Source organism: Chiloscyllium punctatum, chromosome 50 (assembly GCF_047496795.1).
Source record: "Chiloscyllium punctatum isolate Juve2018m chromosome 50, sChiPun1.3, whole genome shotgun sequence".
Taxonomy (NCBI): Eukaryota; Metazoa; Chordata; class Chondrichthyes; order Orectolobiformes; family Hemiscylliidae; genus Chiloscyllium; species Chiloscyllium punctatum.
In genome coordinates this window covers 5,064,043-5,088,466 of record NC_092788.1, presented here as the reverse complement: position 1 = coordinate 5,088,466, position 24,424 = coordinate 5,064,043, and the positions used below count along the sequence as shown (strand labels likewise).

Sequence of the window (24,424 nt, the reverse complement as noted above, 5' to 3'; positions counted from 1 at the left end):
AACGGGGTACAGAGAGAGGGGGAAGAGAGAGGGTGCAGAGAGAGAGGCGGACAGTGAGGGTGGACAGAGAGAGGGGGACAGACGGGGTGGCAGAGAGAGAGTGAGAGTGAGAGATGGAAATAGAGAGGGGGGACAGAGAGACCGAACAGAGATAGGGGCAGAGAGAGGGGGCAGAGAGAATGGGACAGTGAGAGGTGGACAGAGAGCGGGGGACAGAGAGCGGGGGACAGAGTGTGGGGGACAGAGAGGAGGGGACAGAGAAAGTGGGGACTGAGAGCATCGGGACAGAGAGATGGGGTCAGAGAGATGGGGGACAGAGAGGGGGGCAGAGAAAGGGGGGACAGAGAAAGGGAGCCAGAGAAAGGGGGACAGATAGAATGGGGGCAGAGAGAGGGTTGACAGAGAGGGGGACAGAGAGAGGGGGGACAGAGAGAGGGGGGGAAGGGAGAGGGGGGACAGAGAGAGGGACACAGAGAGAAGAGGACCGATGGGGGCAGAGAAATGGGTGACAGTGAAACGGTGACAGAGAAAGGGGACAGAGAGAGAGGGACAGAGGGAGGGGGACAGAGAGAGGGGAGACAGTGAGGAAGGGGGACAGATGGGGGGCAAAGAGATGCGTGACAGTGAGAGTGGGACAGAGAGAGCTGACCGAGAGAGCGGCGACAGAGAGAGCAGGGGACAGAGAGAGCGGGGGGCCGAGAGCGTGGGGGACAGAGAGAGTTGGGGACAGTGAGAGAGGGGGACAGATAGATCAGTGGACAGAGAGGACGGGGGACCGAGAGAGGGGGACCGAGAGATGGGGACAGAGAGACGGGGACAGACAGAGGGGGACAGAGAAAGGGAGACAGAGAAAGGGGGACAGAGAAAATGGGACAGAGAGAGGGGACAGATAGAGGTGGTCAGAGAGACAGGGACAAAGAATGGGGGACAGAGGAGGGGGACAGAGAGAGGGGGACAGAGAGGGGGGACAGAGAGAGGGGGACAGTGAGAGGGGTGACAGAGAGAGGTGGACTGAGAGAGAGGTGACAGAGAGAGGTGGACAGAGAGAGTGGGGACAGAGAGAGTGGGGACAGAGAGAGGGGGACAGAAAGAGGGGGCAGAGAGGCAGGACAGAGAGAGGGGACAGAGAGAGGGGGTACAGAGACCGTGGGAACAGACAGATGGGGACAGAGACGCGAGGTACAGAGAGAGGGACAGGAGAGATGGTGCAGAGAGAGAGGCGGACAGTGAGGGGGGACAGAGAGAGGGGGATGGCCGGGGTGTCAGAGAGAGTGAGAGTGAGAGATGGAAATAGAGAGGGGGGACAGAGAGTGCGAACAGAGATAGGGGCAGAGAGAGGCGGCAGAGAGAAGGGGACAGTGAGATGTGGACAGAGAGCGGGGGACAGAGAGCGGGGGACAGAGAGTGGGGGACAGAGAGGAGGGGACAGAGAGAGAGGGGGGACAGTGAGAGGGGGACGGTGAGAGGGGGACAGTGAGAGGGGGGACAGAGAGAGGTGGACAGAGAGAGAGGTGTTCAGAGAGAGTGGGGACAGAGAGAGGCGGAGAGAGAGTGGGGACAGAGAGAGAGGGACAGTGAAAGGGGGACAGCGAGGGGGGACAGTGATAGGCGTGACAGAGAGAGGTGGACAGAGAGAGAGGTGACAGAGAGAGAGGTGGACAGGGAGAGGTCGTCAGAGAGACAGGGACAAAGAATGGGGGACAGAGAGAGGGTGTACAGAGAGAGGGGGGACAGAGAGTGTGGGGGCCGGGAGAGGGGGCACAGAGAAAGGGGGGACAGTGAGACGGGGACAGTGAGAAGGGGAGGGTGAGAGGGGGACAGTGAGAGGGGTGACAGAGAGAGGGGGACAGTGAGAGGGGGACAGTGGGAGGGGGACAGTGAGACGGGTGACAGAGAGAGGTGGACAGAGAGAGAGGTGACAGCGAGAGAGGTGGACAGAGAGAGTGGGGACAGAGAGAGTGGGGACAGTGAGAGGGGGACAGAAAGAGGGGGCAGAGAGGTAGTACAGAGAGAGGGGACAGAGAGAGGGGGTACAGAGACCGTGGGAACAGAGAGATGGGGACAGAGAAACGGGGTACACAGAGAGGGGGAAGAGAGAAGGTGCAGAGAGAGAGGTGGACAGTGAGGGGGGACAGAGAGAGGGGGACAGAGGGGGTGGCAGAGAGAGAGTGAGTGTGAGAGATGAAAATAGAGAGGGGGGAACAGAGAGAGCGAACAGAGATAGGGGCTGAGAGAGGGGGCAGAGAGAATGGGACAGTGAGAGGTGGACAGAGAGCGGGGGACAGAGAGCGGGGGACAGAGTGTGGGGGACAGAGAGGAGGGGACAGAGAAAGTGGGGACTGAGAGCATCGGGACAGAGAGATGGGGTCAGAGAGATGGGGGACAGAGAGGGGGGCAGTGAAAGGGGGGCCAGAGAAAGGGAGCCAGAGAAAGGGGGACAGATGGGGGGCAAAGAGATGCGTGACAGTGAGAGTGGGACAGAGAGAGCTGACCGAGAGAGCGGCGACAGAGAGAGCAGGGGACAGAGAGAGCGGGGGGCCGAGAGCGTGGGGGACAGAGAGAGTTGGGGACAGTGAGAGAGGGGGACAGATAGATCAGTGGACAGAGAGGACGGGGGACCGAGAGAGGGGGACCGAGAGATGGGGACAGAGAGACGGGGACAGACAGAGGGGGACAGAGAAAGGGAGACAGAGAAAGGGGGACAGAGAAAATGGGACAGAGAGAGGGGACAGATAGAGGTGGTCAGAGAGACAGGGACAAAGAATGGGGGACAGAGGAGGGGGACAGAGAGAGGGGGACAGAGAGGGGGGACAGAGAGAGGGGGACAGTGAGAGGGGTGACAGAGAGAGGTGGACTGAGAGAGAGGTGACAGAGAGAGGTGGACAGAGAGAGTGGGGACAGAGAGAGTGGGGACAGAGAGAGGGGGACAGAAAGAGGGGGCAGAGAGGCAGGACAGAGAGAGGGGACAGAGAGAGGGGGTACAGAGACCGTGGGAACAGACAGATGGGGACAGAGACGCGAGGTACAGAGAGAGGGACAGGAGAGATGGTGCAGAGAGAGAGGCGGACAGTGAGGGGGGACAGAGAGAGGGGGATAGCCGGGGTGTCAGAGAGAGTGAGAGTGAGAGATGGAAATAGAGAGGGGGGACAGAGAGTGCGAACAGAGATAGGGGCAGAGAGAGGCGGCAGAGAGAAGGGGACAGTGAGATGTGGACAGAGAGCGGGGGACAGAGAGCGGGGGACAGAGAGTGGGGGACAGAGAGGAGGGGACAGAGAGAGAGGGGGGACAGTGAGAGGGGGACGGTGAGAGGGGGACAGTGAGAGGGGGGACAGAGAGAGGTGGACAGAGAGAGAGGTGTTCAGAGAGAGTGGGGACAGAGAGAGGCGGAGAGAGAGTGGGGACAGAGAGAGAGGGACAGTGAAAGGGGGACAGCGAGGGGGACAGTGATAGGCGTGACAGAGAGAGGTGGACAGAGAGAGAGGTGACAGAGAGAGAGGTGGACAGGGAGAGGTCGTCAGAGAGACAGGGACAAAGAATGGGGGACAGAGAGAGGGTGTACAGAGAGAGGGGGGACAGAGAGTGTGGGGGCCGGGAGAGGGGGCACAGAGAAAGGGGGGACAGTGAGACGGGGACAGTGAGAAGGGGAGGGTGAGAGGGGGACAGTGAGAGGGGTGACAGAGAGAGGGGGACAGTGAGAGGGGGACAGTGGGAGGGGGACAGTGAGACGGGTGACAGAGAGAGGTGGACAGAGAGAGAGGTGACAGCGAGAGAGGTGGACAGAGAGAGTGGGGACAGAGAGAGTGGGGACAGTGAGAGGGGGACAGAAAGAGGGGGCAGAGAGGTAGTACAGAGAGAGGGGACAGAGAGAGGGGGTACAGAGACCGTGGGAACAGAGAGATGGGGACAGAGAAACGGGGTACACAGAGAGGGGGAAGGGAGAAGGTGCAGAGAGAGAGGTGGACAGTGAGGGGGGACAGAGAGAGGGGGACAGAGGGGGTGGCAGAGAGAGAGTGAGTGTGAGAGATGAAAATAGAGAGGGGGGAACAGAGAGAGCGAACAGAGATAGGGGCTGAGAGAGGGGGCAGAGAGAATGGGACAGTGAGAGGTGGACAGAGAGCGGGGGACAGAGAGCGGGGGACAGAGTGTGGAGGACAGAGAGGAGGGGACAGAGAAAGTGGGGACTGAGAGCATCGGGACAGAGAGATGGGGTCAGAGAGATGGGGGACAGAGAGGGGGGCAGTGAAAGGGGGGACAGAGAAAGGGAGCCAGAGAAAGGGGGACAGATAGAATGGGGGCAGAGAGAGGGTTGACAGAGACAGGGGGACAGAGAGAGTGGGGACAGAGAGAGGGGGACAGAGAGGGGGGACAGAGAGAGGTGGACTGAGAGAGAGGTGGACAGAGAGAGTGGGGACAGAGAGAGGGGGAGAGAGAGTGGGGACAGAGATAGGGGACAGTGAAAGGGGGACAGCGAGGGGGGACAGTGATAGGAGTGACAGAGAGAGGTGGACAGAGAGAGAGGTGACAGAGAGAGGGGGGACAGAAATAGTGTCACAGAGATATGGGTGACACAGAGAGGGGGACAGGTGGGGGCAGAGAGATGGGTGACAGTGAGATGGGGACAGAGAGACGGGGACAGAGAGTGGGGAACAGAGGGAGGGGGCAGAGAGAGCGGGACAGAGAGAAGGGGGACAGAGAGAGGGGGGATAGAGAGAGGGGGGATAGAGAGAGAGGGGACAGTGAGAGGGGGGACAGAGAGAGGGGGACATAGAGAGGGGGACTATGAGAGGGGGACTGTGAGAGGGCGGACAGAGAGAGGGCGGACAAAGAGAGGGTGGTCAGAGAGAGTGGGGACAGAGAGAGGGGGGACAGTGAGAGGGGGGCAGAGAGAGTGGGACAGAGAGAGTGGCAGAGAGAAAGGGGTGACAGAGAGGAGGAGGACAGAGAGAGTGGGGCAGAGAGAGAGGTGGACAGTGAGGGAGGGGCAGAGAGAATCAGGGACAAAGAATGGGGGACAGAGAGAGGGGAAAGAGACACGGGTACAGAGAGATGGAGGACAGAGAGAAGGGGACAAAGAGACGGGGGACAGAGAGAGGGGGGACAGAGAGAGCAGTGACAGAGAGAGGGGGCAGAGAGAGGGGGACAGAGAGAGGGGGGACAGAGAGAGGAGTGACAGAGAGAGAGGGGGCAGAGAGAGGGGGACAGAGAGAGAGGGGGCAGAGAGAGAGGTGGGGACAGAGAGAGGGGAACAGAGAGAGGGGACAGAGAGAGGTCGTCATAGTGAGGCAGGGAAAAGGGGTTCAGGGAGAGAGGGTACACAGTGACGGGAACAGAGAGAGGGGGCAGAGTCACAGTGACAGAGATGAGAGGAGGACAGAGGTGGGGGGGACAGAGAGCAGGGCAACCGAGAGATTTGGTGGACAGAGAGAAGGGGAAATAGAGAGGGGGACAGAGAGAGGGGGAACAGAGAGAGAGGGGGGAGACAGAGAGACAAGATAGAGAGAGGGGGGCAGAGAGAGACTGGGACAGTGAGAGATGGACAGAGAGAGGGGGGACAGAGAGAGGGGGACAGAGATGGGGACAGAGAGACGGGGACAGAGGGAGGGGTCATGGGGGGAGAGTGAGGGACAGCGAGGGGAGACAGAGAGATGGAGACAGAGAGAGGGGAACAGAGAGAGGGAGACTGGGGGGACAGAGAGAGGGGGTACAGAGAGAGGGGGGACAGAGAGAGGCAGACAGACGGGGGGGACAGAGAGAGGAGGACAGAGTGAGAGGGATAGAGAGATAGGGGGACAGAGAGAGAGGGACAGAGAGAGGGGGACAGAGAGAGAGGGTGACAGAGAGAGAGGGGGACAGAGAGAGGGGGACAGACGGGGGGTACAGACAGGTGGGACAGAGAGAGGGGGGCAGAGAGAGGGGGACAGAGAGAGGGGTGCGGAGAGAGGGGGACAGAGTGAGAAGAACAGAGAGAGTTGGACCGAGTGTGGGGGACAGAGAAAGGGGGACAGAGAGAGAGGGAGGAGAGAGTGAGTGCGAACAGAGGGGGGGGGGACAGAAAGAGTGGGGACAGAGGGGGGACAGAGAGCGGGGCACAGAGTGGGGGCGACAGAGTGTGGGGGACAGGGGGGGAACAGAGAGAGCATGGAAAGAGAGAGGGCGGACAGTGAAGGGGCCAGAAAGAGGGCAACAGAAAGAGGAGGGACGGGGGGACAGAAATGGGGGACAGAGAGAGAGGGGGAGAGAGAGAGGGCAGAGAGGGGGGAAAGAGATACTGGGGTCCAGAGAGAGGGGGGCAGTGTGAAGGGGCACAGAGAGAGGTGTGACAGAGCGAGGGGGCTACAGAGTGAGGGGGAGACTGAGAGACAGGGGGATAGGGAGGGTGGACAGAGCGAGGGTGGGACAGAGAGAGGGGCAGAGAGTGGAGGACAGAGCGGGGGGGGACAGTGAGAGAGGGACAGTGAGAGGGGAACAATGAGGGGGACACAGAGAGGATGGTCAGGGGGGCAGGGAGCGGGGGACGGAGCGAGGGGTGGACAGAGAGAGGGGGAGTCAGAGAGTGGGGGACAGAGAGAGGGGGACAGAGGGGGGGTGTCAGAGAGTGGAGAACAGTGAGAGGGGGGACAAAGGGGGGGGACAAAGAGAGGGGGGACAGAGGGGGAGGGGAAAAAGAGGGGGCTGGCAAAGAGAGGGGGGACAGAGAGAGGGAGACAGAGAGAGTGGTGTACAGAGAGAGATGAACAGAGAGTGGGAGACTGGGGGTCAGATGGGGAACAGGACGAGGGGGCCAGAGAGAGGGAGACTGGGGGGAGCAGAAAGAGGGGGACAGAGAGAGTGGGGCAGAGAGAGAGAGGGCAGAGAGGGGGGAAGAGGTTGTGGGGTTCAGAGAGAGGGGGGCAGTGTGAGGGGGTACAGAGAGAGGTGTGATAAAGCGAGGGGGCGACAGAGTGAGGGGGAGACTGAGAGACAGGGGATAGGGAGGGTGGACAGAGCGAGGGTGGGACAGAGAGAGGGGGACAGTGAGAGGGGCACTGTGAGGGGGACACAGAGAGGGTGGTCGGGGGGCAGGGAGAGGGGGACGGTGCGAGGGGTGGACAGAGAGAGGGGGAGTCAGAGAGTGGGGAACAGTGAGAGGGGGGACAAAGAGGGGGGGCAGAGGGGGTGGGGAAAAAGAGGGTGGTGGCAAAGAGGGGGGGGCAGAGAGCAAGGGACAGAGAGAGTGGGGGACTGAGAGAGATGAACAGAGAGTGGGAGACTGGGGGACAGAGGGGGGGACAGGAAGAGGAGGACAGAGAGAGGGAGACTGGGGGATTGAAAGAGGGGGACAGAGAGAGGGGGGCAGAGAGGGGGGCAGAGAGAGGTGAGCGGGAGGGCAGAGAGGGATGGGCAGAGAGAGGGGAGAGAGAGGGGGGACGGGGGGGCGACAGAGAGAGGGGTACAGAGAGATAGGGGGACAGCGAGAGAGGGGGACAAAGAGAGATGAACAGAGAGTGGGAGACTGGGGGACAGAGGATGGACAGAAAGAGGGGGACAGAGAGAGGGGGACTGGGGGTCAGAAAGAGGGGGACAGAGAGAGGGGGAGAGAGAGAGAGAGGAAAGAAAGGGGGTGCAGAGGGAGGGGACAGTGAGAGGGGAACAGAGAGAGTTGGACAGACAGAGGTGGACAGAGAAAGAGGGACAGAGAGAGAGGGTGGAGAGAGGGAGTGCGAACAGAGAGGAGAACAGAAAGAGGGGGGACAGAGAGCGAGGCACAGAGAGGGGGCGACAGAGTGTGGGGGATGGGGGGACAGAGAGAGCGCGGACAGAGAGAAGGTGGACAGAGAGGGGGCCAGAAAGAGGGTAACAGAAAGAGGAGGGATGGGGGGGACAGAGAGCCGGGGGCAGAGGGTGGGGACAGAGAGGGGGGACAAAGAGAGGGGGAGAGAGAGAGAGGGCAGAGAGGGGGGAAGAGATAGTGGGGGGCAGAGAGCAGGGGGCAGTGTGAGGGGGCACAGAGAGAGGTGTGACAGAACGAGGGGGAGACAGAGTGAGGGGGAGACTGAGAGACGGGGGATAGGGAGGGTGGACAGAGCGAGGGTGGGACAGAGAGAGGGGCAAAGAGAGGGAGGACAGAGCGGGGGGGGGGACAGTGAGAGGGGGACAGTGAGAGGGTGACAGTGAGGGGGACACAGAGATGGTGTTCAGGGGGGCAGGGAGAGGGGGATGGAGTGAGGGGTGGACATAGAGGGGGGAGTCAGAGATTGGGGGACAGAGAGAGGGGGGTGGTCAGAGAGAGGGGAACAGAGAGGGGGGTGCAGAGGGGGGGGGAAAGAGGGGGGTGGCAAAGAGAGGGGTGACAGAGAGAGGGGGACAGAGAGTGTGGGTGACAGAGAGAGATGAACAGAGAGTGGGAGACTGGGGGACAGAGGGAGCACAGGAAGCGGGGGACAGAGAGGGAGAGTGGGGGGACAGAAAGAGGGGGACAGAGAGAGGGGGCAGAGAGAGGGGGCAGAGAGAATGGGGCGGGGGGGCATAGAGGGAGGGGCAGAGAGGGGGGACAGAGGGGGGGACAGGGAGATAGGGCGACAGAGCGAGAGGGGGACAAGGAGAGATCAACAGAGATTAGGAGCCTGGGGGACAGAGGGGAGACAGAAAGAGGGGGACAGAGAGAGGGAGACTGGGGGGACAGAAAGAGGGGGACAGAGAGAGGGGGTACAGAAAGAGGGGGGACAGACGGGTGGGACAGACAGGTGGGACAGAGAGAGGGGGATAGAGAGAGGGGGACAGAGAGCGAGAGGGACAGAGAGAGGAAGACAGAGAGAGAGAGGGTGACAGAGACAGAGGGGGACAAAGAGAGGGGGACAGACGGGGGGCGTACAGACAGGTGGGACAGAGAGAGGGGGACAGAGAGACGGGGACAGAGAGAAGGAAAGAGAGAGAGTTGGACAGAGACAGGAGGACAGAAAAAGGGGGACAGAGAGATAGGGCGGAGAGGGAGAAAGACATAGTGGGGAACAGAGGGGGGACAGAGAGAGGTGGGACAGAGCGAGGGGGCAACAGAGTGAGGGGGAGACTGAGAGACAGGGGGATGGGGAGGGTGGACGGAGCGAGGGTGGGACAGAGAGAGGGGCAGAGGTGGGAGGACAGAGCGAGGGGGACAGTGAGAGCGGGACAGTGAGAGGGGGGAACAGTGAGAGGGGGACAGTGAGGGGGGACAAAGAGAGGGGGGGTCGGGGGACGCAGACAGAGGGGAATGGAACAAGGGGTGGACAGACTGAGGGGAACGAGGGGACAGGGAGAGTGTGACAGAGAGAGTGGGAGTCAGAGATTGGGGGAAAGAGAGACGGGGACAGAAAGACGGAGGTGGTCAGAAAGTGGGGAACAGAGGGGGGACAAAGACAGGGGGGACAAAGACAGGGGGAACAGAGGGGTTGGGGAAAAAGAGGGGTCTGGTAAAGAGAGGGGCGACAGCGAGAGGGGGACAGAGAGAGTGGGGGACAGAGAGAGATGAACAGAGAGAGGGAGACTGGGGGACAGAGGGGGGACAGAGAGTGGAGGGGAACAGAGAGGAAGGATGGACAGAGTGGACTTCAGAGAGTAGGGGGACAGAGCGAGGGGAGACAGAGCGACAGGGGGCGGGGGGAAGAAATAGTGGGGAACAGAGAGAGGGGGAAGAGTGGGTTGTGGGGGAGAGAGCGGGCAGAGAAAGGGAGAGAGAAAGGGGCAGAAAAAGGGGAGAGAAAGAAGGGGAGTGAGATTGGGTGAGAGAGTGGGGAGAGATTGAGGTAGAGAGGGGGGAGAGTGAGAGGGTGAGAGAGGGAGGGGGAGAAAGAGGGTGGAGGGGGACAGGGAGGGGAGAAAGACGGTGGAGGGGAGAGAGAGGGGAGAGATGGGGAGAGAAAGAAGGGGAGTGAGAATGGGGAGAGAGTGGGGAGAGATTGACGGGGAGAGAGGGGGAGAGTGAGAGGGTGAGAGAGGGAGGGGGAGAGATAGGGGAGAGAGATGGCGGTGAGAGTGGGGGAAGATATTCGGGAGAGATTGGGGAAAGACAGTGGGGAGAGAGGGGAGAGTGAGAGAGGGAGAGAGGGAGGGAGTGAGAGAGGGAGGGAAAGAGAGGGGAGAGATTTAGGTGACAGAGTGGGGGAGAGAGTTAGTGAAGAGAGAGAGGGGAGAGAGCGATTGAGGGGTAGAGAGAGGGGTGAGCGGGGTGGAGAGAGGGTCGAGAGAGAGGGGTGATGGAGGCGGGTAGAGGGGGAGAGAGGGGGAGAGAGAGGGGAAGAGAGGGGCGCGAGAGAGGGACTGAGAGAGAGGAGTGAGTGGGAGAGAGAGAAGGGAGTGAGTGGGGTTGAGACAGGGCAGTGAGTCGGGGTGAGACAGGGGAGAGTGAGAGGGAGGGAGGGAGTGAGAGAGGGAGGACGTGAGAGAGGGAGGGAGAGTGAGGTGACAGAGTAAGGGGAGGGAGCTCGTGAAGAGAGAGATGGAGAGAGAGGCTTAGAGAGAGCGGGTGAGATAGAGAGGGGGAGGGAAAGGGGAGAGAGAGAAAACGACGAGAGACAGGGTGAGATGGGGATAGACGGGGCAAGAGGGAGGGGGCGAAAGAGGGGGGCAATAGAGTGCGGCGAGAGAGAGGGGGTTGAGAGAGGTTGCAGAGAAAGGGGGTGAGAGAGGGAGAGGCAATAGAGGGGGGAGAGAGGGGGTAGAGAGGGAGAGAGTGTGTTTGGGAGAGAGGGGGAGAGAGAGGTTGGGGAGAGAGGGGGAGAGAGGGGCCAGAGAGGGGGAGAGAGGGCGCGAGAGGAGGGGAGAGAATGGTTAGAGACAGAGGGGCTGGTAGAGGGGTTGGGACGGAGAAAGAGAGGGGAGAGAGAGAGGAGAGAGAGCGGGGAGAGGGGGAGAGAGAGTGAGAGAGAGATGGATGGAGAGAGATGGGTGGAGAGAGATATGTGGAGAGAGAGGGGGTGAGGCAGATGGGGTGAGGGAGAGGCGGTGAGGGAGCGGGGGTGAGAGAGAGGGGATGAGAGTGAGGGGGTGAGAGTGAGGGGCAAGAGAGAGGGGGAAAGACAGGGCAAGAGTGGGGTCAAGAGAGGTGGAGAGGGGGGGAAGAGAGTAGGGGAGAGTGAGAGGGAGGGAGTGAGCGAGGGAGCGTGTGAGAGGGGGAGGGAGAAGAGGTGACAGAGTAAGGGGACAGAGCTAGTGAAGAGAGAGAGATGGGAGAGAGAGGGGTAGAGAGAGGGGAAGAGAGAGAGGTGAGCAAGGGAGGGGGAGGGAGAGGGGAGTTAGAGTGGGGCAAGACAGAGGGGAGATGGAGGTCAGAGGGTGCGAGAGAGGGGGGCAAGAAAGAGTGGGGTGAGAGGGTGGACGAGAGAGAGGAGGCCAGAGAGAGTGGGTAGAGAGAGGGAGGAGAGGCGGGAAAGAGAGGGGAGAGAGAGGGGGAGAGAGGGGGGGAGAGAGAGAGGGGAGAGAGAGGAGAGAGAGGGGGGGAGAGAGAGAGGGGACAGAGAGAGGGGAGGGAGAGGGAAGAGTGAGGGGAGAGAGAAAGGGGAGAGAGAGAGAGGGAAGAGAGAGAGAGTGGAGAGAGAGGGGGGACAGAGGGGGGAGAGAGGGGAGAGAGGGGGAAGAGAGAGGGGGAGAGAGGCGGGGGAGAGAGAGAGGGGGAGAGCGACGGGGAGAGAGAGAGACGAGAGAGGGGGCAGAGAAAGAGGGAGAGAAAGGAGGAGAGAAAGGAGGAGAGAAAGGAGGAGAGTAAGGAGTAGAGAGAGAGTTTGGGGACAGAGAGGAGGGGAGAGGAGGGGAGAGGGGAGAGAGAGGGTGAGAGACAGAGTGAGTGCAGAAAGAGTGGGGGCAGAGAGAGTGAGGGGAAGATTAGGGGAGACAATGGGGGTGAGAGTGAGGGGGGAGAGTGGGGAGAGAGAGAGTGGGGAGAGTGTGGGGAGACAGTAGGGAGAGAGTGGGAGGAGATTGGGGGAGGGAGAGTGTTAGGGAGGGAGGGAGAGAGAGGGAGCGAGTTGGTTGACAGAGTGGGGGAGGGAGTTAGTGAAGAGAGAGAGGAGAGAGTGGGGGTCAGAGAGAGAGAGGTGAAGAGAGAAGGGTTGAGAGAGAGAGACGGTAGAAAGAGAGGGAGAGAAGGGGAGAGAAGAGGGGAAAAGGATGGGGAGAGAGAGTGGGAGAGAGGAGTGGAGAGTTGGTGAGAGAGGGGGCGAGAGAGGGAAGTGGAGAGGGGGGAGCGAGATAGAGAGTCTTGGAGAGGGGTGAAGTGAGAGGCGGTAGAGCAAGATAGATACTGGGGAAGAGGGACGGGGAGAGGGGAGAGAGAGAGGGGGATAGAGGCTGAAGAGAGAGGCAGAGAGAGGGAGAGAGAGAGGGGAGAAAGAGAGGGGGTGGTGGAAGGGAAGTGGAGAGGGGGAGTGTGGGTGTGAGGGGGAGAGAGAGAGAGGGGGGAGTGAGTGGGGGAAATAGAGGATCGTGAGTAACAGTGTGTGAGAGAGTGGGAGGAAGACAGGGAGTGAGTGAGAGAGGTAGGCAGAGTGATGTGACAGAGTGAGGGGAGAGAGAGAGAGGGTCAGAGAGAGGTGCAGAGCGAGAGGGGCGAGAGAGGGAGGATGAAAGAAGGGAGGGAGATGAGGCAAGGGAGAAGGGGCAAGGGAGAGGGGAGAGAGACTCAGAGAGAGGGGAGAGAGACAGGCGAGAGAGAGGGGCAAGGGAGGGGGAGAGAGAGGGGGGAGGGGGAGAGGGGAGGGGAGAGAGAGATTGGAGAGATAGAGAGGCAGTAGAGAGTGAGAGGGGGAGAAGGGGCAGAGAGCGTGGGGTGAAAGAGGAGGAAGAGACAGGGGGTGAGAAAGAGAGGGAGAGAGAGAGGGGAGAGAGCGGAGGTGAGAGAGCGGGGGTAGAGTGTGCGGGAAGAGAGAGAAGGAGAGAGTGGTGAGAGAGTGGGGAGACAGGGGTGAGAGAGTGGGGAGACAGGGGTGAGAGTGTGGAGAGGGGGGTAGAGCGTGGGGGGGGAGAGAGTGAGGGTAGAGAGTGAGGGTAGAGAGGGAGGGTAGAGAGAGGGAGGAGAGAGACCGAGAGAGATACGGGGAGAGAGACGGAGGAAGGAGAGGGTGGGGGAGAGGGAGGGGGAGAGAGACGGGGACAGAAAATGTGTTGAGAGGGGGACCATGAGAAGAGAGGGGGGAGAGAGATGGGGAGAGAGATGGGAAGAGAGAGGGGGAGAGACAGAAGTGCAAGAGGGGAGAGAGAAGGGGAGGGGGAAGAGACAGAAAGGGGCAGAGAGAGGGGAGAGAAATCGGAGAGAGTGGGGTAAGATGGTGGGAGAAGAGAGTGGGCGAGAGAGTGAGGGAAAAGAGTGGGGGAAAAGAGTGGGGGAGAGGGAGGAGAGATTGAGAGGGTGAGAGAGGGAGGGAGTGAGAGAGGGAGAGAGAGGGGAGAGATTTAGGTGACAGAGTGGGGGAGAGAGTTAGTGAAGAGAGAGAGAGTGGAGAGAGAGAGTGAGGGTTAAAGAGAGGGGGTGAACGGGGTAGAGAGAGAGGGTGGAGAGAGGGGGTGAGAGAGGGCGGAGAGAGAGAGAGCGAGGAAGAGCGAGGCGGTGAGATGGAAAGGGGAGAGATAGGGGAGAGTGGTGGAGAGATGAGAGTGAGGGGGACGGAGGGAGGGAGACAGAGGGGGAACAAAGAGTGGAGGGAGAGAGAGGGGGACAAAGGGAGGGGTAGAGAGGGAGGAGAGAGGTGGGGGAGAGAAGGGAGAGAGAGGGGAGAGAGAGGGGAGAGAGAGGGGGATAGAGAGGGGGAGAGAGGGGGTGGAGAGAGAGGGGGAGAGAGATGGAGAGAAATGGGGAGTAGAGAGAGTAGGGGAGAGAGCAGAGAGAGTGTGGGGAGTGAGTGGGCAGTAAGTGTGGGGGGAGAGAGTGGGGGAGAGAGTGGCGAGGGAGAGGGTTAGGGAGGGAGTGAGAGAGAGGGGAGAGAGTTAGGTGGCAGGGTCCAGGAGAGTTAGTTAAGTGAATGAAAGAGGGGAGACAGTGAGTGCAGGGTAGAGAAAGGGGGTGAGAGAGACGGTAGAGAGAAACGGTAGAGAGAGGGGAGAGAGGGGGTAGATAGGAGGCAAGAAAGGGGGATTGAGCGCTTAGACAGTGGATGAGAGGGGGCAAGGCAGCAGAGAGAGAGGGAGGAGAGTGAGAGGGGCAGAGAGAGGAAGAGAAAGAGAGGGGAAGGGAGATGGGTAGAGTGACGGGGAGAAAGAGGGGGAGAGACGGGAGAGAGAGGGGAGAGAGAGAGAGGGTTGGTGGGAGAGAAGTGGAGAGACGGGGGAGTGTGGGTTTGAGAGAGGTGGAGAGACAGGGGGACGTGAGTGGGAGAGAGAGAGGATAGTGAATGACAGGGTGAGAGAGGGAGGGGTGAGAGAGGGAGGGAGAGTGAGGTGACAGAGTGAGGGGAGAGAGAGGGGCAGAGACAGGGGCAGAGAGAGAAGGGCGAGAGAGGGAGGGTGAAAGATGGGAGGGAGAGGAGACAAGGGAGAAGGGGCAAGGGAGAAGGAAGAGAGAGGCCGACAGAGGGGGCAAGGGCGGGGGAGAGAGAGGGAGGGGCGAGAGGGGGAAGGGAGGAGGTAGAGGAGGGGCAGAGATAGAGAGGCAGTAGAGAGAGGGCAGAGAGAGGGGGTAGAGAGCGGGCGAGAAAGAGGGGAAGAGAAATGGGGAAAGTTAGGGGAGATTGAGGGGTGTGACAGAGAGAGGAGAGAGGGGGCGAGAAAGCGGAGGTGAGAGAGCAGGCGTGAGAGAGCAGGGAAGAGAGTGGGGGAGAGAGAGTGGGAGAGACAGGGAGTGAGGGGGGGAGAGTGAGGGTGGAGCGAGAGGGCGAGAGAGAGGGGGATATAGTCGGGGAGAGAGACGAAGAGAGAGGGGGAAGCAGAAGTGGGGAGAGGGGTTGGGGGAGAGAGAGAGGCAGAAAATGGGAGTGAGAGGGGGAGAGAGTGGGGGAAGAGAGTGGGGGAAGAGAGAGAGGGTGAGAGAGGAAGTGAGTGAGAGATGGAGACAGAGGGTGAGAGAGGGGAGAGATTTAGGTGACAGCGAGGTGGAGAGAGTTATTGAAGAAAGATCCGGGAGACAGAGAGAAGGAAGGGGAGAGAGAGGGGAGAGTGGGGAGAGAGAAGTGGGAGACGGAACAGAGGGAGGGGGACAGAGTGGGGACAGAGAGTGGAGGGAGAGATGGGGGAGAGAAAGGGGAGAGAGAGAAACGGGTAGAGAGATGGGGAGAGAGAGAGGGGAGAGAGACAGGGGAGAGTGAGGGGGGAGAGAGAGAGGGAGAGAGAGGGGGGAGAGAGAGAGACGGGGAGAGAGAGAGGGAGAGAGAGGGGGAGAGAGATGGGGAGAGGGAGGGTGAGAGAGATGGGGAGAGGGAGGGTGAGAGAGAGGGGGAGAGAGAGGGGGAGAGAGATGGGGAGAGGGAGGGTGAGAGAGAGGTGGAGAGAGAGGGGGAGAGAGAGGGGGAGAGCGACGGGGAGAGCGAGAGGGAGAGCGAGGGGGAGAGAGAGAGGGCGGAGAGAGAGGGGGAGAGAGATGGGGAGAGGGAGGGTGAGAGAGAGGTGGAGAGAGAGGGGGAGAGAGAGGGGCAGAGCGAGGGGGAGAGCGAGAGGGAGAGCGAGGGGGAGAGAGGGGGGGGAGAGAGGCGGGGAGAGAGAGAGGGGGAGAGAGAGGGGGGAGAGAGATTGTGGAGAGAGAGTGGGGGAGAGTGTGGCCGGTGGGAGTGGGGGGAGAGAGTAGGGAGAGAGTGAGTGAAAGAGAGAGGGGAGACAGTTAGGTGACAGGATGTGGGAGACAGTGAAGAGAAAGTGAGGGGGGAGAGAGTGAGGGGTAGAGAGACGGAGTGAGAGAGACGGTATAGAGAGATGGGAAAAGAGGTGGTGAGAGGAGGAGAGAGAGGGAGAGAGGGGGGTAGAGAGGGGGAGAGACGGGGAGAAAGAGAGGGGAGAGCGATGGGGAGAGTGAAGTGGAGAGAGAGGAGAGACAGAGAGGGTAGAGCGAGAGAAGTAGTTTGTCCAATGTGTGCAGGAGGGTTTCCTGACACAATATGTAGATAGGCCAACAAGAGGTGAGGCCATACTGGATTTGGTTCTAGGTAATGAACCAGGCCAGTTGTTAGACTTGGAGGTAGGTGAAAACTTCGGGGGCAGTGACCACAACTCGGTGACTTATACTCTAGTGATGGAGAGGGATAAGTGTGTACTGCAGAGCAACAGTTATAGCTGGGGGCAGGGAAATTATGATGCGGTGAGGCATGAATTAGGATGTGTGGTTTGTCAAAATAGGCTTCAAGGGAAGAACACAAATGATATGTGGAGATTGTTCAAGGAACAGCTAATGGGTGTCCTTGATAAGTATGTACCAGTCAGGCAGGGACGAAAGGGTCTTGTGAGGGAGCCGTGGTTTAATAACGAATTGGAATCCCTTGTGAAAGGGAAGAGGGCGGCCTATGTAAAGATGAGGCGTGAAGGTTCAGTTGGGGCGATTGAGAGTTATAAGGTAGCCAGGAAGGATCTAAAGAGAGAGCTAAGAGCAGCAATGAGGGGACATGAAAAGTCCTTAGTTGGTAGGATTAGGGAAAACCCAAAGGCTTTCTATAGGTATGTCAGGAATAAAAGGATGACTAAGGTAGGTATCGGTCCAGTCAAGGACAGTAATGGGAAGTTGTGTGTGGAGGCGGAGGAGATCGGTGAGACACTAAATCAATACTTTTCGTCAGTATTCACTCAGGAACAGGACATTGTTGCTGATGTGAATATTGAGTCACAAGTGATTAGAATGGATGGCCTTAAGGTACGTAGGGAAGAGGTCTAGGGAATACTGGAAAGGATGAAAATAGATAAGTCCCCTGGGCCTGATGGCATTTATCCTCAGATCCTCTGGGAAGCTAGGGAGGAGATAGCGGAGCCATTGGCCTTGATTTTTAGGTCGTCGTTGTCTTCGGGGACAGTGCCAGAAGACTGGAGGATAGCAAATGTGGTCCCCTTGTTCAAGAAGGGGAGTAGGGATAGCCCGAGTAACGAGAGGCCAGTCAGTCTCACTTCTGTTGTGGGCAAAGTCTTAGAGAGAATCTTAAGGGATAGGATTTATGAACATCTGGATCGGAATAATGTGATCAAGGATAGTCAGCATGGTTTTGTGAAGGGCAGGTCGTGCCTCACAAACCTTATTGAATTCTTTGAGAAGGTGATCAAGGAAGTGGACGAGGGTAAAGCAGTATATGTGGTGTATATGGATTTTAGCAAGGCGGTCGATAATGTACCCCATGGCAGGCTAATGCAAAAACTACGGAGGTATGGCATTGAGGGTGCATTAGAGGTTTGGATTAGGAATTGGCTGGCTGGAAGGAGACAGAGGGTAGTAGTTGATGGTATAGGTTCATTTTGGAGCGCAGTTACTAGCGGTGTTCCACAAGGATCTGCTTTGGGACCATTGCTGTTTGTCATTTTTATAAATGACCTGGAGGAGGGGCTTGAAGGTTGGGTGAGCAAGTTTGCGGATGACACGAAAGTCGGTGGAGTTGTGGACCGCGAAGAAGGATGTGGCAGGTTACAGCGGGATATAGATAAGTTGCAGAACTGGGCAGTAAGGTGGCAAATGGAATTCAATGTAGCTAAGTGTGAAGTCATGCACTTTGGTAGGAGTAACAAGAAGATGGATTACTGGGCTAATGGTAGACTACTTGGTAGTGTGGATGAGCAGAGGGATCTTGGTGTCCATGTACACAGTTCTTTAAAAGTTGCCACCCAGGTAAATAGTGCGGTGAAGAAGGCATATGGTGTACTGGGCTTTATTGGTAGAGGAATTGAGTTCCGGAGTCCTGAGGTCATGTTGCAGTTGTATAGGACTCTGGTGCGGCCTTATCTGGAGTATTGTGTGCAGTTTTGGTCGCCATACTATAGGAAGGATGTGGAGGCATTGGAACGAGTGCAGAGGAGGTTTACCAGGATGTTGCCTGGTATGGTAGGGAGATTGTATGAGGAAAGGCTGAGGCACTTGGGGCTGTTCTCATTTGAGAAAAGAAGGTTTAGGGGAGATTTGATAGACGTGTACAAGATGATTAGGGGTTTAGATAGGGTTGGCAGTGACAACCTTTTTCCGCGTATGGAGTCAGCTGTTACTAGGGGACACAGCTTTAATTTAAGGGGAGGTTGGTATAGGACAGATGTTAGGGGTAGATTTTTTACTCAGCGGGTTGTGAGTTCATGGAATGCCCTGCCAGTAGCAGTGGTGGACTCTCCCTCTTTATGGTCATTTAAGCGGGCATTGGAGAGGCATATGGAGGTTATTGGGCTAGTGTAGGTTAGGTGGGCTTCGGTCGGCGCAACATCGAGGGCTTAAGGGCCTGTATTGCGCTGTATTTTTCTATGTTCTATGTTCTAAGTAAAGAGACGGGGGAGTGTGGGTTCGAGAAAAGGGAGAGAGGGGGCAGTGAGTGGTGGAGAGGGAGGATAGTGAATGACAGGGTGAGAGAGGGAGGAAGGGAGAGAGGGAGGGAGTGAGAGAGGGTGGGAAAGTGAGGTGACAGAGTGAGGGGAGAGAGAGGGGCAGAGAGAGGGGCAGAGAGACAGGGGCAAAAGAGAGGAGAGAGAGGAGGCAAGGGATAAGGGGCAAGGGAAAGGGGAGTGATGGGGAGAGTGGGGGAGAGAGGGAGAGGGAAGACGGGGGAAAGAGAGTGGGGAGAGAGAGGTGGAAAATGTGGGGGGAGAGTGAGGGGGGAGAGTGAGGGAGAGAGTGGGAGAGGGGGGAGAGAGTGGGAGAGAGTGCAGGAGAGAGGGTCAGAGAGCGGGGAGAAAGAGTGGGAAGAGAGAGGGGAGAGAGTGGGGGAGAGGGCAGGGGAGAGTGAGAGGTTGAGAGAGAGAGGGGGAGAGAGTGAGGAGAGACAGGGGGAGACAGACTGGGAGAAAGAGGTAGAGAGAAGGGAGAGATAGAGTGGGAGAGGGGGCAGATAACGGGCTGAGAAAGAGGGAGAAGAGCGGCGGTGAGAAAGTGTGTGGAGAAAGGCGGGGAGAGAATGGTGGGAGAGTGAGGGGGAGAGAGAGAGGGGGAGAGAGAGTGGGGAGAGGGAGAGGGATAGAGATGGCGAGAGAGGGGGGGGTGAAGGGTGGAGAGACAGGGAGAGTGACGGGGAGACAGGGGGAGTGAAAGGGGAGGGTGAGTAAAGGGGAGAGGGAGTGGGGAGAAAGGGGACTGAAAGGGGCTGAGGGAGAGAGAGCGGGAAGTGAGCGGGGGGGCCGAGTGAGGGCGCTCCAGTGAGGGGGTTTGAGTGAGTGGGGGGTTGAATGAGGGGGGTTGAGAGAGGGGTAGAGAGGGGAGAGAGAGAGAGGATATAGACAAAGGGTGGTCAATAGAGTGGGTCGAGTGAGGGGGCCGAGTGAGGTGGGGTTGAGTGAGGGGTTGGAGTGAAGGGGTCGAGTGGGGGGGGGTTGAGTGAGGGGGTCGAGAGAGGGGGTCAAGAGAGGGGGTTCGAGGGTGGTCGAGTGAGGGGATCGAGGGGGGGAAAGAAAGGGGGAGAAAAGGGATCGAGAGGGGGCAAGAGAGGGATGGGGGAGAGGAGGAGAAGGTGAGAGAGAGGTGGAGAGAGAGGGGGTTCAAGTGAGGCGGTTCGAGTGAATGGGTCAAGAGGTGGGGTCGAGAGTGGCGGGTCCTGAGAGGGAGTCGAGAGATGGTGTAAAGTGAGGGGGTTTGAAAGAGGGGGTGTCGAGAGAGGGGGGTCGAGAGAAGGGGGGCGCTAGAGAGAGGGATCGAGTGAGGGGTGTCGAGTGAGAGGGAGAGACAGGGGGAGAGGGACTGGGAGAGAAAGGGGGAGAGAGGGGTGGAGAGACGGGGAGAGCAACGGGCTGAGACGGGGAGTGACAGGATTAGTGAGAGGGGGAGGGTGAGGAAGGGGAGAGGGAATGTGGAGAAAGGGGGACAGAAAAGGAGTGAATGGGGAGAGAGAGTCAGTCGAAAGAGGGGGAAGAGTGAAGGGGAGAGAGGGGTGAGAGAGGGAGTCGAGCGAGTGGGAGTCGAGAGAGGGGGAGTCGAGAGAGGGTGATGAGTGAGGGATCGAGTGAGGGGTCTTGAGTGAGGGGGTTGAGTGAGGGGGAGGGGGAGAGATGGGGAAACGAGGTATGAGAGAGGGAGTCGAGAGAGGGGGTAGAGTGAGGGGGTTGAGAGAGGGGCAGAGAGGGAGGCGGAAAGGGGGTGGAGGGGGGATGGGGATGGGGAGAACAAGAGGGAGTCGAGAGAGGGTGTTGAGAGAGGGAGTCGAGAGAGAGGGTCGAGTGAGGGGTACGAGAGGGGGAGAGATGGGGAGAAAGGGGGAGAGAGAGTGGGGAGAGAGGGGGTGGAGTGAGGTGGGTAGAGAGAGAAGGGTCGAGACAGCGGGGTCGAGAGAGATTCGAGAGAGGGGGTCGAGTGAAGGGGTCAAGTGAGGGGGTCGACAGAGTGGATCGAGAGAGGGGGTGAGAGAGAGGGGTGAGGTGGGGAGACAGAGGAGAGAGAGGGATCGAGAGAGGGGGTCAAGAGACGGGGTCCAGTGAGAGGGTCGATAGAGTGGGTGAGAGAGGGGGCGAGAGAGGGGGCGAGAGAGGGGCGCGAGAGGGGCGGGAGAGACTGGGGCAGAGACGGGGGAGAAAGTGGGGGAGAGAGGGCGGAGGGAGAGAGGGGGCATAGAGAGGGGGCAGAGAGAGGGGAAGAAAGTGATAGAGAAGGGAGCGAGAGTGAAGGGAGAGAAGGGGTGATCGAAGTGTGAGCAAGGGAGACGGGCGAGAGATGGGGCGAGCGAGAGAGAGAGTGAGTGAGGGGACAGAAATGTGAGAGAGTCTGGGAGATCGAGAGAGAGAGAGCATGATAAGGGGATGAGAGAGAAATAGAAAGAGAGTAAGATAGAAAGAGGGGAGAGCGAAATAGGGAGAGATACAGGGCGAGCCAGAGAGAGAGGGGGACTTGAGGGAGAGGCATGCGAGGGAGAGAGAGAGGTGCAAGTGTGAGTGAGCGAGGGGACAGAAATGAGAGAGAGAGTCTGAGAGATCGAGAGAGAGCGCGATAAGGGGAAGAGAGAGAATGAGAAAGAGAGTAAGATAGAAAGAGGGGGAGAGCGAGCTAGGGAGAGATACAGGGTGAGCCAGAGAGAGAGAGGGATGTGAGGGAGAGGCACGCGAGGGAGAGAGAGAGAGTGCGTTGAGAGACAGGGATGAGATGGAGAATAAGTGAGGGGGTGGGAGCAAGAGTGAGTGAGAGGGTGAGAGAGAGAGAGTGAGTGAGGGGAAGAGAGATAGAGAGAGAGGGTGAGAGGGGGGTGAGAGAGAGAATGAGAGTGGGTGGGTGAGAGAGGGGATAAAGAAAAAGAGACAGAAAGTCAGAGAGAGAGAGAGAGAGAAAGAGATGTCCCAGGGAGGACTAGTACAGCGGAGGTGAAAGCAGGACCCTCACAAGATGGTGGGAATGAAGTCTAGAATGTTGCTGCACCTTGCCCAGCTCTGTATCTATGTCCTGTCTTCCGTGTCTGAATATAGAAGGCCACGACCTCCTTGCTGTGCTGTTTCCTGTGAGTGATCTTTCCGTCTGCAGGATTTACTGAAGGCTCCAGATCTCCCTCTCCGTCTATCTCTGGTTGACCAAGCGACTTTGATGTGGTTATGGACGAGACAGGAGTTAGGAATTCGGCTAAGACAGGAACATCCTGATTACCTGCAGGAGACAGAGAAATAGACAGAATGGGAAGTTAAACTGCTACAGTGAGGTAAAAACAATGACTGCAGATGCTGGAAACCAGATTCTGGATTAGTGGTGCTGGAAGAGCACAGCAGTTCAGGCAGCATTCAAGTAGCTTCGAAATCGATGTTTCGGGCAAAAGCCCTTCAGAAGTGAGGGTTACACAAGGAGAATGGCACTGAGTCCCACATAGATCTGGAAAATTTCAGTCTCCATCTCTGGCCTGTGCTGTTTTTCTCTCTGGAGTGGAGAATTCTGTTAGCTCAGAATCTGGATTAACTGCAAGAGTGAGAGACATAACAGAGGCAGCAATTAGACCCATACAGTGAGCGGTATCACATGGAGGGAGACTGAGTGATATCACCAGAGTGCAGGAAGATATCAGGAGCAAACAATGGTCATGGTGAAAGGGGTTTGATTCATGCTGCATTGGGATCAGTACTCACTGACGGTTGAACTACGATTGGGACAGGTGATGGCCTCGTGCTATTCTCACCCGACTGTTCATCCAAACCTTAATACTGGAGTGCAGTATACCCATCTAACTGCCTCATATCCTTTCAGGAAGGAAATCTGTTATGGGCAGCGGGTCTGGCCTACATATGAATCCAGACCCAGAGCAATGGGGTTGACTCTCAACTGCCCCCTGAAATGATCCAGCAAGGCACTCAGCTCAAGAGCAGCTCGGAGTGGGCATGCGATGCTGGCTAACCAGAGACAGCAACATCCCATGAGTGAATTAAACACAACACTGCTGGGAACAGTGTCCTGGTCAACCGTGTCGGTAAGCTTATGGGCAGGACTTTAAACTGACAGAGAGGATGCAGGGCCAGGGTTCAGGTGAAAGGACCTATCCAAATCCAAAGAGAAAATGGTGATGTAGCTGAAGACAAGCAGAAAGGAACAGGGAGAGACAGAGTTTAACTGAAACTGTACATCAGTGAATTGGACTGTGACAAGAAATTGTGGAAAGAGTCAATCTTAATGTTCTTTTTTTGTACTGGATAATGTCTCTGCAATAAGGTGGATGGATTGTGGCACAGAGATAAATGAGATTTAGTGGTGACAGGGTGAACAAAAGGTGGATCATGAATATTCTATTGTCCACCTCCTTGAGGGGTGTCAGGGAGTGCAGGATGGGTATCCCTGACAGTAATGGGTAACAAAGGCATTACAGAGAAAGCATTTGGCCTCAGATGATGCAGCTGAATCAGTCTGAATGCAGATTCTGGGTAACACGTGTCAAAAACACAAGCAGGAGAACAGTTTTTAGGTGACCTAACAGTATTTCAATGCTCAACCCTGTTACACATTCCTGTGTAATACAAAGCCACTGTGATAATTCTGGGAGACTTCAGTCTTTGTATAATCTAGGGCAGTCACATCGGCAAAAGTGATGTTCTCCGAACTCCTCTTTGAATGTTTGTGTCAGTGTTTCTTTGAATAACACGTTGTGCAAACGGCCAGGGAGGTGACTATCTCAGATCGACCGTTGGGTGATGACGCTGAGGGAAGGAGTAATGTCCCACTGAGATATCCTCTGGGAAATTGTCGTGTAGTGAAATTCAGTGAGATGATGGATTGTTAAAGTGACCATAAAGCACACCCGACAATCACAACCAAAGCCATTGACATGTGTTTGAGAGGAGAACTGACCAAGGTAAACAGGGGAAACAGTGAAGTGTGTGGCTGGAAATGGACAGTGCAAAACATTTACAGTCATAGAGATGTACAGCACAGAAACAAATCATCCACGCCACCAACATATCCTATCACAATCTCGTTTTATTTGCCATCAGTTGGCCCAAATCCCTCTCAACCCTTCCTGTTCGTATACCCATCCAAATGCCTTTTAAATGCAGTAATTGTACCAGTCTCCACAACTTCATCTGGCAGTTAATTCCATACACGCAACACCCTCCACATCAAAACGTTGTCCCTTACGTTCCTTTTATATCTTTCCCCTCTCACCCTCAACCTGGGCCCTCCAGTTCTGGACTACCCCACCCTAGGGAAAAGAACATGTCTGTTATACCTATCGATTTGTCTCATGGTTTTATAAACCTACATATGGGTGCCCCTCAGCCTCAGACATTCCAGGGAAAACAGGCCCAGTGCATTTCACCTCTCCCTGTGGCTCAATTCCTCCAATCCTATCTTCATCTTTGTAAATCTTTTCTGAACCCTTTCAATTTATACAACATCCTTCCGATAGGGAGGAGACAAGAATTGCACACAATATTCCAAAAGTGGCTTATCCAATGTCCTATACAGCCACAACATGACCTCCCAACTCCTCTACTCAATGCACTGATCAGTAAACACAACCATACCAAACTCCTTCTTCACTATCCTATCGACACACAATTCTCTTTTCAAGGAACAATGAACCTGCACTCCAAGGTCTCTTTGTTCAGAAACACTCCCTGGGACCTTAACATTAAGTGGATCAGTCCTGCGAAGAGTTGCTTTTCCAAAATGTAGCACCTCCCATTTATCTAAATAAAGCTCCATCTCCCACTCCTCAGCCCATTGGCCCATCAGTTCACCATCCCGTTGTAATGTGATGTAACATTCTTCACTGTCCACTACAACTACAATTTTGGTGTCATCTGCAAACTTACTAACTATACCTGCTGTGTTCACATCCAAATCATTTATATCATTAATGGAAAGTAGTGGACGCAGCACCGATCCTTGTGGCACTCCACTGGGCACAGGTCTCCAGACTGAAAAAAACACCCTCCA

At 57.3% G+C, this 24,424-nt stretch overlaps 1 long non-coding RNA gene across 1 annotated transcript in view; it reads right to left on the bottom strand.

Moving 5' to 3' along the window:
* LOC140470084 (uncharacterized) overlaps positions 1 to 24,424 on the bottom strand; it is a 104,273-nt gene that overhangs the window by 31,359 nt on the left and 48,490 nt on the right. The window contains exon 2 of the long non-coding RNA XR_011956359.1: positions 21,431 to 21,652. This is a non-coding gene — a long non-coding RNA (uncharacterized lncRNA). The remainder of the gene's footprint in view (positions 1 to 21,430; positions 21,653 to 24,424) is intronic.